This window comes from Dermacentor andersoni, chromosome 6 (genome assembly GCF_023375885.2).
Source record: "Dermacentor andersoni chromosome 6, qqDerAnde1_hic_scaffold, whole genome shotgun sequence".
Classification (NCBI taxonomy): domain Eukaryota; kingdom Metazoa; phylum Arthropoda; class Arachnida; order Ixodida; family Ixodidae; genus Dermacentor; species Dermacentor andersoni.
In genome coordinates, this window is record NC_092819.1 from 80,330,036 (window position 1) to 80,347,085 (window position 17,050).

General features: G+C 45.4%; 1 long non-coding RNA gene across 1 annotated transcript; it reads right to left on the reverse strand.

The window, feature by feature from the left end:
* Nucleotides 1-580: 580 nt before the first annotated feature.
* Nucleotides 581-10,232, reverse strand: LOC129383320 (uncharacterized). Its single transcript, XR_011895208.1, has 4 exons — nt 10,125-10,232; nt 9,106-9,184; nt 2,352-2,450; nt 581-694 (listed from the first exon to the last, which is right to left on the reverse strand). It is a non-coding gene; the product is annotated as an uncharacterized lncRNA (long non-coding RNA).
* Between the last annotated feature and the right edge of the window lie 6,818 nt (nt 10,233-17,050).

Below are 17,050 nucleotides of genomic sequence, written 5' to 3' on the forward strand. Positions count from 1 at the left end.
ACCATCTCTTGGCACTCTAGCTTCCGACGTTAGTGTTAGGCAAAGCGCCTTACGCACAGATTCCGGGACTTCCCGTGCAGTGAACTTTACCGATAACGCTATAAGACTATGTGTGGCATAAAGTAATAGCGTTGAACGCGTATTCTATCAAACAACTCTGATCCCTCGAGCTACCTCGTCCCCTGTGTCTGCATTCTGTTCTTCCCGAGTAACAAGACAGTATCTTAATGTACAGCAACGAGTAGTGATTCTCTGCGGTAACTCCTATTGCCATTGCTACTTCAACGGGACGGTACAATGTCGGCACAGCACACAAGGAGCGCATCCATATGCGTTTCGTTGAACCGCTTCAAATATGGAGGAATTAATGTACTTGATCCACTGGACGGAATTAGCAATCCTTCAAGGATTGTTAATCAACTGTAGATATATACGTCGCGTGCGCGTAAACACCTTAGCATCAAAGGTAATATTCACAACATAAGCCCAATGGTGGTCTATATTGGCTCAATATCAGGTTTTGCGTGGCCACTTTCATGTTTCAAACATGGTGATGGACAGTGAAGCAAAAACCACAAAATGTTCTTCAAAGACAGCCTTTAATTGCAGGCATGCTCGATCATGGATCGAAGGGGTTTACACAGTTATCATCTTCACAAAATAAGCGGCCGCAGCAGTCCATGTGGGTATTGCACTGAAATATAGCAAGAATGAAAGGTAGCAGACGACAACCTGCAGCAATAATGACGATGCAAGGTCTCTTGTGAAACACGAAAATAGTTCTTCGAGCTCTTTACCACTCAGAAAAGTATGTGATATTTGTTGATGTTTTAAAAAATTGCTTGGCATCTGAATTAGGATGTTAGGGCACTGCTTTCACTAAAGCGCACAGCACAAAACTCTGCCGCAGTGTGTCGTTTGCACAAATAGTAGATAGATCAATGAGGCAAAGACCGCAATCATTCAAAAGTCAGAAAAAATAACTTTAAAGACATTTAGACTTAGATGAAAGACTGAATGCAGCGTACCTTTTCTCATTATGCCTTCAACAGGCAGCTTTACTGACTTTCAAATTTCGTCTACAATATGGCGCCAACTGCACAGAGGCTAAGAGGGTTTCCTGCATGGATTTTCGTGCCTTATGCGTGACAAGCTATTCGCATTCACTCACATTCGTTCTGCACATCATGATACGGCAAATTTGAGTGCGTAGTTATGACTTATGATCTCGAGAAGCTCAGCAAAATCGTCCATATTATGAGAAAAATGTAACAAACAGTTTAGTAAAAGAACAGCGTACCTTCAGCAGAATTAAGCAAGAAAAATAGGCTTTCGCAAGAAATGATCCAACATAACTTTTGCCTTTGCGTAACGCTCAACGACAGCTACTATCATGAAGTAAAAGGCTCTAGCACAATCGCGGTATACAACGGACAATAAAATTGGCCATTCTGCAACTACAGCCTAAAATAAGTTAGTCATTGGCGCCAATGGCGCGCACACGAGCTACAGGGCTTGCTTGCAACGAATGGTCATTCCGTAAGGATCCATTTAGTCTGGAATTACTGCCACTTGATTACGGACTGCGCTGGTCATTATAATTTATTAGTAATGAGCAAATCTCCGCCATTAACTTATACACGGATTATGCTGTAGCTCTATATGTACTGGGAAAAGTTTGTGAGATGACACCTCTCACACCAAGAATACAACAACGAGCAAAGTTGATCAAAGTTGAAGGCAAAGATATCCGGATCATCTTAGTTCCCTCACATGGTGGCATTGCAGGGAATAAACAAGCGGCCACCCAGGCCGCTATGCTATAAAGTTTCGCAGAAACGGACGACGAGCCGCGCTACCAGATTCATTTTGTGGGAGTGCCGAGCGTTTACCGCCCAGAGCCATCAAGTCTTGCAGGGACTGTCTCCGTTGGGCAAACGACAAGGTCTTAAATGATGAGGCCTCTTTGGTTTTATAAGAAGCAAGCAGCTTTATGGGAATATTCAATACCTAGGCCCAAAGGCATGGTAAAATTAATTGCCAGATTCTATAGTTTTCATTTCCTTTTTGTTCACTCACTTTTCAATAACGACGTTCCATCACTCACTCATTGATTTTTGTAATAAAAGATGGAAGAGTTAGTAATATTAGTGTGACTAGTCCTAATTTTCTGGAACCATGCCCATGCCGTAGAGCCTCGGTTTTACCGTGCTACATCGATTCGTGGATTACGCAGTTTGAGGAATCTGGGATACATGGGGGAAACTAATGCAGTGCCTCATCATATGCTAAAGCCAGTCCTTCGTGAGGATTGGGCGCATGCCTGTTCAGTATAAGTTTTTTGTTCTTACCGGTCTTCCTGCCTTCATGCAATCATCCCGCAAGTTTCGGTAAGGTGTGGTGCCTTCCTCGTAATAATCCTCAGCCCTAGTCGATGTCGTAAGAAATGCCTAGGAGGATACAAACTTCAAGTGACGAAAATTTCAAACTAGGTTCTTGCTGTCCTCTTTTGTTTGTTATTTACGTGCACCCAAATGAGCGGTAGGCTCAGCTACGTTACACATGCCGGCAGCTCCTAGTGAAGGCACAAATGCAATCTACTGCAGGTAAAATAAATAGTAAACAGTGCTTTCGCGAATTACTCAGATTACAAGAAATATATTCGGAGGGATCGGGGGAATGCAATCACTTCAAACTTAAGGTTTTCGCTCCTCCATTTGGAATCACCTAAGACTATTATGCTTACAAAGCAAGCCGACTACTTGAGATGAAAGAAATAAAAATGTGCAGATTGAACACACCCATTGAAACGTATATGAAGTGAAGCTTTAGCGAAGCGAATCGTTCACAGCTATGCAACTTAATGTGATTCGAGAAAACCTGTTTAACGTCGGCGCTGTTATGTCATAAGGACAAAGGTGATGCATGTCTTTGGATAGAACAATGGGGATGAGAGGAATGCGCGCAGACAAGTACCACACATATATGGAAATATGAAGTGCTGCGTTTCGGATACTTTAGTAATATTTGGTCAGCATAGCTGGCGGCGCTTTTTACGTGTTTTTGATCACGGGAGGGTTTGTTTGAGTGCCATCTCACTGGAGATAATGTGAAGCGCTGAGATTTTCACGCAAAGCTGTGGACGCACATTGTGAGCGGCGAAGAATATAGGGTCTTTCCTCCTTACGCTTCCCGTCACACTGTTCTCTTCAGACACCGTAGGGAGTTGGTGCCAAGCCATTTAGCACCACGCGTATTCACAAGTATATGCTCGCTTTAGACATCTTGATTTACCTGTTCCGCGGAGTGTTGGGACCTCCTCGTAATTCACGTGACGCATTCCGTGATTGGCGACACACATCTATATGCACTGGCCAGAACTCAACAGCGCTTGCCCAAAGGCCCGAGAACGTTGTAGGCCAGAAGCATAAATATTATGTCGTGATTTAGTGTTTTTCTGTACCCTATTCGCACTCCTCGCGCAACAGTCACATGTGTCATTTCTGCGGGATTGCCAAACTATATGTACATCTCCAATGCCTTAAGAGACGAGTGACGCAAATATAAGAAATTGAACAAAATCGAAGACGCCGTAAAGTTCGTGAGGTTATGCATTATGAGGTTTGTGTGCTCTCATCTCTTGAGCTGCAACACGCACTTGGCCCATGAATTAACTCTTCCAGGGTAACTCGCGCAACGAGTTACCCTGGAACCCTAACATTCCTCAGAGACACTAGTGTCAATAAGATAAATTAGTTTGCAGAGTTCAGTAGTGTTTTTTTTTTGTTTATTTACGCTGCGCATCTGCCGTGCACTGTACATATGATTTCATTTTTCATTATATCAATCTCGAGTAGTATGATGGCTTTCCGCTACGGCAGCCTCTTTAGGGATAAATAAAGAGCCCGCCCTCTCTGTCTCTAAGAAATATTGTTGCGATACAACAGGCGCTTAAGAGACATGCCGCGTAGGAAGACGAAGACGGGCATCTGGGCGTGGCACGAACTGGTTCCTATCTTGGGCTCTGACTGGGCCGCTCTTGTAAATACACAGTAATTAGTTCCTTCGTTTCTCTCTCTCCGCACCTAACAATATGTACGATATGATGTTACATGTTCTGAGCAACGGACCTGAGGTTTAGCATTTTATTTTGTTATTCTTTTACTTGTGCGCGTGTGTGGACATACGTGAACAAAGAACAAGGAAGGGAAGTCGAGCCGAGGGCAGGCAGCATGGACGCGCATGAGCTCGGGAGCCGAGAGAAAAGGAAGAGGAAGCAAGATTGAGCTGCGATCGGAAAGGGGGAGGGGGGAGAGAGAGAGATCTTTTGACGCGGGTCTACGAGACCATGGCCGGCCATCCGGTGCAGTTACTGAGGCCCGCCTCCTGTACCAGGCCTACCGGAGGCACTGGCCGAGGGCTCCATCTATTGGTCTAAGAGTGGAAGCTTGGGAGAGTTGGTAACAGTATTGTTAGTTTCCTATTCTTCAGGCACTTCTGTTATATATTGCTCTTCTCGAAAATAAAGATCAGTAGGAAGTCAGCGCTCTTTGCACTCAATTTTTTTTTCCTAAAGCCCATTCACGCGCTGAGCTGAACACCGCCAAATAAACACCGCCAAATGTGGTGTGGGTCGAGGTCAGCTCAAGGTACAGCCGGCCGGTGAGGCTGTTAACAACGTGGTCTAGCGCTGCACACGGTATTAGCCGTGTGCCATCGACTGCAAAGTTGCAAGAACTGTGCCACAGGTGCCTCGACGCGACGGCAAGCTCCCCACGGCCCTTAGAACATCGCGTCGAAAAAGTGTGAGGCTTCTTCCAGTTTTGAGAGGTTACATGCTCGGGTCGTTTACGTTGTTGACATTATTTTTTTCCTCCTTTCCGACCTTCAACTTCGCTCCCGAGTGTGACGCGCTTCAACTCTGTGATGCTTTGGGCTCATTTTTTTTCCATGCTTCTTCAGTCGTCCTTACCTTGTGAGATACAGGCTCTGTTTAATTGCTAGTAATTCGATTGAATTTTTTATCGTCTCACGCCACACAAACACGTGACGAGCGCCCTCTTCATCCCATATGTATACATGCCGTGCTAAATAGGTGCAAACGGCAGATGGGTTGATATAACCCCCACATGCTGACCAATAAAGTAGTGACAGTGAGCGCACCTCTGTCCTGCGTAACAAAGCGATAGAGTCCTACACAGAACAGGAACGTATAATGGCGATCATACCCATCTCTAAAGCACACAGAGCTTCTTTAGTTTCTTGAGCTGATTTTCTTTGATTTGGTCATCCAATATGTGCCACTGGGTGTGTCTCCATTCTCGGCCGATCCCCCAGAATGGGTCGAACATTGGCACGTCGACACAAGAGACATCGACAGATTGACAAACAATATAGTCAGTAAATATAATAGGTTCTGGCAGCGAAAACAAAGTCCTCATGTTGAAACAGGGTGTTTCCGCCACCTGTTACCTTACGGACGCAGGAGCTATAGCGCATGTCATCATCATCATCAGCCTAGTTACGCCCACTGCAGGGCAAAGGACTCTCCCATACTTCTCCAACTACCCCGGTCATGTACTAATTGTGGCCATGTTGTCCCTGCAAACGTCTTAATGTCATTCGCCCACCTAACTTTCTGCCGCCCCCTGCTACGCTTCCCTTCCCTTGGAATCCAGTCCGTAACTCTTAGTGACCATCGGTTATCTTCCCTCCTCATTACATGTCCGGCCCATGCCCATTTCTTTTTCTTGATTTCAACTAAGATGTCGTTTACCCGCGTTTGTTGCCTCACCCAATTGCTCTTTTCTTATCCCTTAACGTTACACTCATCATTCTTCTTTCCATAGCTCGTTGCGTCGTCCTCAATTTCAGCAGAACCCTTTTCGTAAGCCTCCAGGTTTCTGCCCCATATGTGAGTACTGGTAACACACAGCTGTTGTACACTTTCCTTTTGAGGGATAGTGGCAACCTGCTGTTCATGATTTGAGAATGCCTGCCAAACGCACCCCAACCCATTCTTATTCTTCTGGTTATTTCAATCTCATGATCCGGATCCGTGGTCACTACCTGCCCTAAGTAGATGTATTCCCTTACCACTTCCAGTGCTTCGCTACCTATCGTAAACTGCTGTTCTCTTCCGAGACTGTTAAACAATACTTTAGTTGTCTGCAGATTAATTTTCAGACCCATCCTTCTGCTTTGCCTCTCCAGGTCAGTGAGCATGCATTGCAATTGGTCTCCTGAGTTACTAAGCAAGGCAATATCATCAGCGAATCGCAAGTTGCTAAGGTATTCTCCATCAACTTTTATCCCCAATTCTTCCCACTCCAGGCCTCTGAATACCTCCTGTAAACATGCTGTGAATAGCATTGGAGATATCGTATCTCCCTGTCTGACGCCTTTCTTTATGGGGATTTTGTTGCTTTCTTTGTGGAGGACTACGGTGGCTGTGGAGCCGCTATAGATATCTTCCAGTATTTTTACATATGGCTCATCTACACCCTGATTCCGTAATGCCTCCATGACTGCTGAGGTTTCGACTGAATCAAACGCTTTCTCGTAATCAATGAAAGCTATATATAAGGGTTGGTTATATTCTGCACATTTCTCTATCACTTGATTGATAGTGTGAATATGGTCTATTGTTGAATAGCCTTTACGGAATCCTGCCTGGTCCTTTGGTTGACAGAAGTCTAAGGTGTTCCTGATTCTATTTGCTATTACCTTAGTAAATACTTTGTAGGCAACGGACAGTAAGCTGATCGGTCTATAATTTTTCAAGTCTTTGGTATAACACGTCAAAAGAATATAGGTAACGTGAGGATGACGAAGCTTCTGTTTAAAAATTTTGTCTTCGAAATTAGTGATCGACATCCTCCACCTTGCGTGGGCACTCATCCGCGAGCTGAACGCAATGCAGAAATTTAGCCATGTCTAAAACTTCCAGTTCAAGTCGACACAGCAGTGTGCCCACTGGTGTTAGATATCTAGGACCTGAGTCTGGAAGGAGTACCACCGACGACCGAGTGCGGGCCGTCGGTGCTCGATAAAGGGAGTGATAATTTTAATTTTCCGGAAAGCCCCCGGCTATAGAGTTTGGCGCCTCCTTTCGAAATTTATATAGATGATTTATTTATTTATTTTTTATTTATTTATTTATTTATTTATTTATTTATTTATTTATTTATTTATTTATTTATTTATTTATTCGTTAGCATTAGGAGTATCAAAGTGGGAAAATGTATGTGTGTCAAGTATGGGAAGCTGATTGCGTAGCAGAGGTAGAGAGGGAATGGATGCGTGCGCGTGTGTGTGTGTGTGTGTGTGTGTGTGTGTGTGTGTAATCATGACCTCATAAAGCCAACAGGCAATAATGCCAATAAAAGGAAAATGAAAGTGAACGAAAAGGTAACGTGCTGCCGGTGGGAGCCGAACCCGCAACCTTCGAATTATATAGGCGTGCATTGCACTACCAATTCAGCTACGGCGAAGGCTATCAATCCGTCTACTAACTTGGGTATTCGTGTCTACTATATCTAACCCTAGGAGTGTTAGTCAGAGCCACTCAGAGCCATGGTGGGCGGATGTGGAACATCCTTCTTTTCTCGAAGGCGTCACGCAACACGTGATCTTAGGTGAGTAAGCACGTGGCAAATAAACCCTCACATGCTGCCTTATGTCATCAAGGCAGCCAGGTGTGAAACCCTAGCTATGAATAAACGAGAGAAGAAGGGGAAGCCATACATATAAACAGCCACATGATATCAGTATACGATATATGGCAGCCGTAGGATATCAACAGTTGTGCTACTGAACACCGCTTCCGTACTCCACAGAAATTCCACGTTTAGTAGAAACCACTGGCTCTGCCAATACCGAAACAGCACCTTGATTTTGGTGACAAGTGACTCAATGCCTAAAGTTCGAAAGTTGTTTCAATGAATACAAAACAATCTTTCGATATGCAGAACAACAAATTATTTTCGCATAGTCAAAATATTTCATAAATTGAGTTCTAAGATTTCAAGGTTGAATGGGTAGCAGTTCACGGGCAAAGCTCCTAGCTAAGTGCTTGCTGTGCACTACAAACTATATATTCTTAGGCAGTGCTATCCCGCCGGATGTTTTTATCCTTTTACAAGAAATACCTTGCATTAGCAATGATATTTAGAAGTATGCCTGGTAACGAATGCTCTTAGCCGTGCAGCAGCAGACCCTAAGTCATACTGGTAAAGAAGTTGAATGAATGACAGCCTCCTGTAAGTTGGTGCGTGTTACACCTCAAGCTTACATAATTTAATCCAACGGTCATGCTTCCTTCATTCGTAGTTTTCATTTTTTTTATTATTATTCTCGTTACCGACCCGCCGTGGTGGTGGGCGTAGCGCGACGACTGCACCCTCTGCTCACGTGACACAGGCATAGTCGAGTAATGGCTTGTTTCCTCCGCACAACGATACCAAAGTTGTGCGCATGGGCAGTACGGCGACAAAAATACAAGTGATATTAGCATCGGAAGCTTTTGTTACTTTTCATTAAGCGTAGTGTTATCAAGCGACCCCTATTCTGACTGAAATGAAAGACTTTTCATGTCAAAGGTTGCAACTCTGTCAAGCGGTAATCGTGTGAAACTTCTGGGAAAATATGGCGCAGCATGGCGCTCAGGTCGGCATACCAAAAGCACACGTTTCAGCCATCGTAGCACGATGACACCAAGTGCAGAAAGAAATGCAGCGGCGCCGGCCTGCAGTACAACATAATGTGGGATTTGCTTATGCCGAGCAAGTGGAGATCCTGAAGAAATTTTACAATGCTTTATTCTTATCAATGATTTCTTTTATTCGAGAAGCGTTGCCACAGAAACATTAAAATATGAAACTTTCTGTGCACCTAGATTGCAATTCTTTAATGCGGTTGTTTTAATTAAAAAAGGATTTGCTTTTCGGCACTCTTAGGCCAGTTATAGTATCAGACTGGTGGTGCACTTTGGGTGAAAGCGAATTATAGAAATTCAATCGTTTTATGTTCCCAATCTTCATAATCCACCGAAAAGGTTATTATAAAAAGTATTATTTGCAGAGACAAGCAAAAAGCACAGCTCACGTGAAAGAGGTGTGTTCGGCTAAAGAACACCACTGTAATACAAGACAGAGCCTTCATTGCGCAACCATGTATCCGCGCCCTGCAAATTAATAGGAACCAAACGAAATGTCCGTACTGTCAATTGCCACACGTGACGAAATTGTCGTTCGATTGGTTCCATAAAACACAAGTACAGTGGTGTTTATCGAAATTTTAGAGACTACGCTTTGAACGAAGCACGCACATCGGTCTTTGAAGCATTGCATTTAGATTGACTATACGATTAGTATGATTCGCTATTGCCGTAAGCCCCAAGTGCTTCCGAATTACGGATCACTGGCATTTCATGATGTTAAAAGTTCCCCTCAACCAATTCTCTTTCACCTGTGGAAGCACTACATTTTACTCGCTCAAAGCTTCACATGCCTAACCTTCTTCACGTTCCTAACACTTATCACGACTCGCCGTAGTTGCTTAGTGGCTTTGGTGTTGGGCAGGTAAGCACGATGTCACGGGATCGAATCTCGACCGATTAGGTCATTTAGAAGGGGCCTCATTTCGATGGGGCGAAATGCAAGAAGACCCGATTTAGGTGCACGTTAAAGAAGCCCAGGTGGTCCAAATTATTCCGGAGCCCCCACTACAGCGTGCCTCATAACCAGATCATGGTTTTGGCACGTAAAACTTCGTAATTTATTTAAATAACACTCATCACGACAAGGCGCAAGTTCTTTGTCCGGCGTGCGTCCGACAGCCTACTGCCGTGAGTGTTGTGGGCTTTGTTGTCTTGCATTTCAAAGCCAATAAAATGTAGGTAATGTGAGAGTGAACAAATAAGCATTTACTTTGAACTACGGATTGCCGTTATACATTGAACGCCCGTTCAGCTATTCTGCAAAGCTCACCAGTGATTATGGCGCCACCGAAGATGGCCCGGCTGGATGTAAAATGCTCCACAAGAAGAACAGTACCGCGCTAAGCTAGAAAATTAGCGTTTTTCGCGTTAAACGAAAAGGGTATGAAAAACTCATCTGACTTACTGCATTTGCTGAAATCATGAAAAGCAATGACAGACATGGAGCAAGCTGGCGAAACGGGTTTGTTGGCCAATATCCATCTTAAATATATTTTTGGAGCGCAATAGTTGACGCACACAAAGTGGGAAAATCTTTTTGTGCGAGTCAGTTATCCCGCTTCAAAAGATCTTTCACAATAGGCCTGTAGTCACGCACTTATGAACAAAAAGATCAGTAACGTAATGATCAACGCATGCTTTCATGAAGTAAGAACATCAAGCTTTTTAAAGGCCAATTCCACCTTTAATATCAGTAATTGTTCTGTGTACATCCATGCATTTGAGAGCATTCTCGAAATGAATGACTATTCAAGCGTTTATGTGATCTTTAAGGGACACGCTCAAAAAGAAAGCGCATCTGCTTCCTTCAGAGAATAAAGAAATATTACAATAACAAATAAATAAATATATAAGTAAATAAATAAATAAATAAATTCGTTTCGTTACCTTAGAACTCGTGTAGGAGCATTCACTTGCTCTTGGAGTTATAAAGTTTGCCAGGCATATTCTTTAACTATTCTTGCAATTTTTCATTATTTTCACTGTCCTTCACTGCCTCGCGCGAAACCACGATGCCGCTATCACGAAAATTTGACACGCCAAGGGACAAATTATCAGAAATAAGCTGTATCGGAGGAAAGTACTTTTTACAAACTGCGACCGTACTTTGTTATTGTAACGCCACTAAAAATTCGTCCGCTACAATTGTTACTTTAGAGAGTCAAACTGCCAGAGTATAACAGAAGTGACAGCAAAATAGAAATTGAGAAAAGAAACAACGAACTGGCAAATCCGAACAACGAAGATACGAAAACGGTAAAAAGAAAGTAAATGAAGTGTCCATGGCGCGAGATTTTAATTTTGTTTGATTTCTAGGTAGGCCTGCCTTATGGCCCAGTAAATAAGATTGATAGCACATGCACTTGCTGGAGTTGATTGGCGAGGTTAATGCGATTACCTCTTATCTATCTTATGATGGCTGCATATTTTGTGATGATATGTTTTATATCTTATGACGGATATTTGCTGAACGGCACATACCCAGTGCCAAATATCCAGTGGAGGTGGTGGTAACAACTTCACTGTGACTCTGCTCAGGCCCCTCACGAGGAGCGACCCCTTCGGCCCAGGCAACGAGGGCTTTTTGTACTTTTTCATCCGGCGTTCTGAGCAGCTCCTCCCACGTCTGTTGTGAGGGAGCTGGCAGGAGCGACCTGGGAGGGGGTAAGCCCTCGCACCCCCAAAGAATGTGATTTTGGGTAGCCAATGTTTGGTTTGTGCAGTTTTGACATATTGGGGGGGGGGGGGGGGGGGGGTTATTGCCCGTTGGTAATTATGGCTAGCCAATGTGGGCTGGGGAACGATTTAGTTTGTAGTCGACGCAGGATCGAGGCTTGCGCTCGCGTGACGCTTGCGTTTGGAGGCGGGTAGATTCGCCTTTTTTGCTTGTAATAGTTTGTTATTTCGTCGGTGCCTCATCCATGGGATCCGAGTCTGAGGGGCACACCTCCAGGTTGATTAGACCTCGGGCTACCCAGTGCGCCTCCCCACTCCCTTGATTCCCCGAATGGGCTGGGACCCATACGAGTTCAACAGTATTTTCATTTGTAAAGTCCCGTATGACTCGCGCTGCACAGACGCCTATGCTGCCTCTCGAAAAGTTGACTATTGCCCTTTTGGAGTCGCTTATGATAGTTTGCACGGAGGGATTCATGATGGCCAACGCTGTGGCAGTCTCTTCCGCTTCCACGGTGGACGCTGTTTTTATGGTCGCGGCGTTGAGGATACTTCCCTCTCCGGTCACGACGCTCACTACGTAAGTTTGGTGATTTTGCTTTGCTGCATCGACATAAGCGGTGTGCTGGTTGATTTGTTGCCTTTTTTGAAAGGCCTTGGCTCTGGCAGACCGTCTCTTGTCGTGTCTCCCAGGCAGCATGTCCTTGGGTAACAGTCTTATAACCAGTGACCTAAGTGGGCACCAAGGAGGTTCATGAGAGAGCGGAGCATAGCCAATGGCACATACGCAGGGACCCACCGGCACATATCCGTATCAGGCCGTTCTACACGAAGTTTACCCCGATGTTTACCCCGGATCCTGAAACTGAAATAATCAGAATAAGAATGGGCTGGGTTGCGTTTGGCAGACACACTCAGATCATGAACAGCAGGTTGCCATTATCCCTCAAGAGAAAAGTGTAAAAAAAACCTGTGTCGTCCCAGTACTCACCTACGGGGCAGAAACCTGGAGGCTTACGAAAAGGGTTCTGCTGAAATTGAGGACGACGCAACGAGCTATGAAAAGAAGAATGATAGGTGTAACGTTAAGGAATAAGAAGAGAGCAGAGTGGGTGAGGGAACAAACGCGAGTTAATGACATCTTAGTGGAAATCAAGAAAAAGAAATGGGCATGGGCAGGGCATCTAATGAGGAGGGAAGATAACCGATGGTCATTAAGCGTTACGGAGTGGATTCCAAAGGAAGGGAAGCGTAGCAGGGTGCGGCACAAAGTTAGGTGGGCCGATGAGATCAGGAAGTTTGCAGGGACAACGTGGCCACAATTAGCGCATGACCGGGGTAGTTGGAGAAGTATGGGAGGGGCCTTTGCCCTGCAGTGGGCGTAACCAGGCTGATGATGATGACGATATCGCGACGATGCCCGCCCGTCCTGCGGGCAGACCTCCATTCCAGCACACATGCTCTGGGAGTGCGGGTCGAGATACCCCAATTTCATCAAGGAGGAGTGGGACTCACTTCTGCGTAGCCCCGCTCCAGACAAGCAAATCCTGGCTGTCCGGCGTGCCCGCGACCGGGCCGGTGGGCTAGACCTGCCGGTCCCGACGTGGGACTAGCCTGGCGCGCGACGAGTTCGCGTCCTCGCTGGTCCTCTAATAATTTTCTTTCATTCATTCACATACCCTGTGACCGAAGTTGGCATTAAAGAAGAATAGCTAGACCCGGGCATATGTAGATACCGGTAAGTGCGTGAAGTAACCTAAGTAGGATAATCGCAATAAAGTCTTATGTAAATGAATGCAACCCCAGATCATGCAGGAAGTTCATTCATGTTAATGAGAGGCACCTTAACTACTCGTGATGAAGTCAGCATGCCAGTCCCTGCTGTGGTCAGGCCCTCTGCGTAAAGGCTCCCGAATATGTCGTGGCCGTGAGCAAGTCTATAGCAGGTTGTAGTACACATCGGCGTCTTGCACCAGGCTCGTACTGTTTAGGCCGGTGGCGTCCTTTTTGATGAAGCTCTTCCACTTGCGGATTATAGTAGGAGTGAGGGCTACCCCTGCCGGGCATCCTCGCTATTGTAACTTCCTCCACCCTTGTGAGCTTGCTCCCTTCATTTAAATGCGAGTAGCATTCTGATGGCGCTTCACGTACTTCACGGTGTCGGCCTCGCTGTCTTTCTTGCTACCTGGGTATCTAACTGTTTTTGCCGATCTGTGTATTTATTTGGTTATCTAACTGATTTAGCCCATAATCTAATGGATAGAGCATCAGGCTGTTGTGCTGAGGGAACTGAGCGTAAAATCAACAATCATGCCCATTTGTGTCGCTGCATATTTGACACTTAAAGTTCTTTCACGCCAATTTCTGTCAACGGGTGCATACCACTGTGTCTGTGCCGCTCTTCAACGAACTTCTCTGACGCCAACTTGGGTCACTAGGCATCCGCCACTGGGGTATGGGGCCGCTCTTCAATAAACCTATGCGTGACAGTCTGCGCGAAGTTTGCTTGGCAAAGAAAAGAAGAACGTCCAAAAGGCAAAGGAAGGTGGCTTATGTACAAAACTTTCGTAGTGCATTTCCGTTCCGCAATCGACGACCGGACAATTGGCAAGCTTGTGTCTGAGAAACAACCCAAAGGCGATGGTGTCTGACTCACCGTGGAAATGTCATGAATGAAACAAGTAGAGAGCACGTTTCCAGATGCGTGCACATAGATTTGTTCATTCAAGGAGCTATGTGTAACACTACGGCACCGCACACAGTTTTAAGAAATGCAAACATGATGAGATGGAACAAATGTAAACGACTGTGCCTCATTTGCCAATAAATGTTGATAGACTGTTGAAAGACGAGGTATCCTTATTCAGTGGCCGGAAATTATTGAGTAGTAATTAGATATCGCACGTGTTCCCTCAGAAATTGGTGCCTCCACGCAGCAGCCGCGCCTGCCCTGGAGCCGAGTCGTCTGCATAGCCACCACCTGCATCAATTCCGCAGATAAATCCTAACGGCTTGGTTCATATTTCTTATTGTATTTGTCGTTTGTGGTTTTCATGTGTAACAGTCGTAGACAACTTCATAGTAACTTCCGTTCGCTAACATTCCCTACGATTCTTTACAAGAAGCATGCAAGCCTTCAGTAGAGTGATTAGGCTGTATTGATCATATTAATACATATCTACTACAGGCACTCGTGTTTGTGGAATTGATTGATTGATTGATTGATTGATTGATTGATTGATTGATTGATTGATTGATTGATTGATTGATTGATTGATTGATTGATTGATTGATTGATTGATTGATTGATTGATTGATTGATTGATTGATTGAAAACATCTTTATTTGCATAATATTCGTAGAACTCGTGGGTGGGCCGCCTAGTCTGGTAATCCACTGGCTATTGCTGCTGTGCTGGCCCTCCCCACCAGCCAGTGCTGACGGTCAGGATCATCGCTGAGCAGAATAGCCTCCCACTGCTCTTCTGAGGGATTTGGAATGGGGTCGACTATGGGATTAAATTGGCATGCCCACACCATGTGGTAGAGGTTAGCTACCTCTCCACAGTGTGGGCATTGCGGGTAGTATAGTGTAGGGTACCAGTGGTGTAGCTTAGCTGGCGTTGGGTATGTATTGGTTTGTTGTCACCTAAGGGTGCTCTCTTCTAACTTATTGAGCGATTTATGTGGTATTGGGTACTCCTTCCTGGCTGTTCTGTATGGTGCGAGATTGTCAGCATAAACTGCTAAAGCAGTTAGGTCGCAGCACCCTTCAAGGTCATCAGGGTGAGACGCCCGGTATAGAAGAGCTTAGGCATGCCTGTGAGCGGCTTCGTTTTCTAGTGGTAGTTCCAGGTGACCGGGAAACCAGATGACTGAGACTTGGCTGGCTGGATGCTTAATCCGCAATGACAACCCTGACCTGTGAATTAATCCATTATTGAAGTTGTGAAAGGCGTTCTGGGAATCAGTGAGCAAATCGGCGTTGGAGTTAGATGCTATAGCTAATGCAATAGCTGCTTGCTCTGCGTGAGTGGGGTTGGATGTTTTCATCGAGGCGCAGTTCACCATTGATCCTCAAGGCGTTGAGACCACAATAGTCATCACTCCATTCTTTGGTCCTGCGGCGTCCACGTAAAGGGTGTTAGGTTGCTCGTCCCATTTCTGCTGCAGGGCTTCCCCCCTTGCTTTTCTCCTTTCGATGTTATATGTGGGATGCATGTTCCGCGGAAAGGGGTACTTGTTTATGCGTCTCCTCAGATCACGTGGTGCCTCTTCCCTTTGGTCTATCGTATAGGGCAGATTAATATGGACCTTTTCGAGCAGATCTCTACCTGGTTTTGTGAGTGCGAGCCTACTGAGTTATGAGAGGCATTCTGCTTCCCATATCTCTTTGAGGGTATTATGTACTCCTAAAGCCATGAGTTTTGCTGTTGGCGTGGAGTTTGGTAGCCCCAGTGTCATCTTGTAAGCTTTCCTGTTCAGTGTCTCCAACTTTTCAATTTCCGACCTGGAGAGGTTAAGGAATGCCATCCCATACATTATCCGAGAGATCACGAAAGCTTGCACTAAGCGGATGGTGTCCCTTCCCTTCATGCCATGGTGCTTATTTCTGATACGATGTATCATCCGAAGGATTTGCTCGGTGGATGTTGTAAGCTTCTTCATAGTGGTGGTGTTCTGTCGCCCCTGCGGTATATACAGCCCTAGGATCTTGATCTCCGTGGGTTTCGGTACTGAGTAGTGTCTATATACACCGTGATGTTCTGCGCCAGGGGTGTCCTCACGTTCTTCTGGATGAGCAACTCTGACTTTTCCGGCGCACAGTGGAGGCCTCTCTCCCTGGCGTACCGGTCCACCGTGTCCGCTGCTGCTTGAAGACGCTCCTGGATCTCGGCGTCATTCCCCGAGTTGCATCAGACAGTGATATCACCGACATACAATGTGTGTTTGATACCCGGGATTTTGGAGAGAAGGCCTGGGAGATCTTTCATAGCCAAACTGAACAAAAGGGCTGACAGTACCTCCCCTTGCGGTGTTCCTCTCGGGCCTAGAGTGATGGGATCTGATTTTATTCCACCGAAGTTTATAGTGGCTTGCCTTGCTGATAAGAAGTTTTTGATATAGTTGTAGGTTCTGGCGACACAGTTGGTGTCAGCGAAGATTTGCAGAATATTTTTATGCAAAACGTTATCAAACGCTCCTTTCAAATCAAGTGACAGGATGGCCCTTGTTTGTGACTTGGAAGGTGTCTCAAGGAGGTCCTTGTACAGGTACAAGAGAGCGTCCTACGTCGATAGGTGAGGGTGAAAGCCGAATTGAGTGTTAGGTAGGAGGTTGTTCTCTTCTAAGTATCTACTGAGTCTCGTGTTGATAAACCTCTCTATGAGCTTCCCCAAACACGAGGCCAGCGATATCGGTCTTAGATTATCCAGTTTAAGGGGTTTGTTTGGTTTCGAAATGAACCGAACCTCGGCCGTCTTCCAGGATATTGGTAGCGTTCTTGTAGCCCAATGCTGCTCATTGAAGCATTCCACCAGCGCGCTGATGGTGTCATCGCTGAGGTTAAATAAGAGCTTTGCTGCTATTTGATCTGGACCTGGAGCTGCATTTTTTCTCATGGCAGCGATTTCTGCTTTGATTTCTTCTTTTGTGA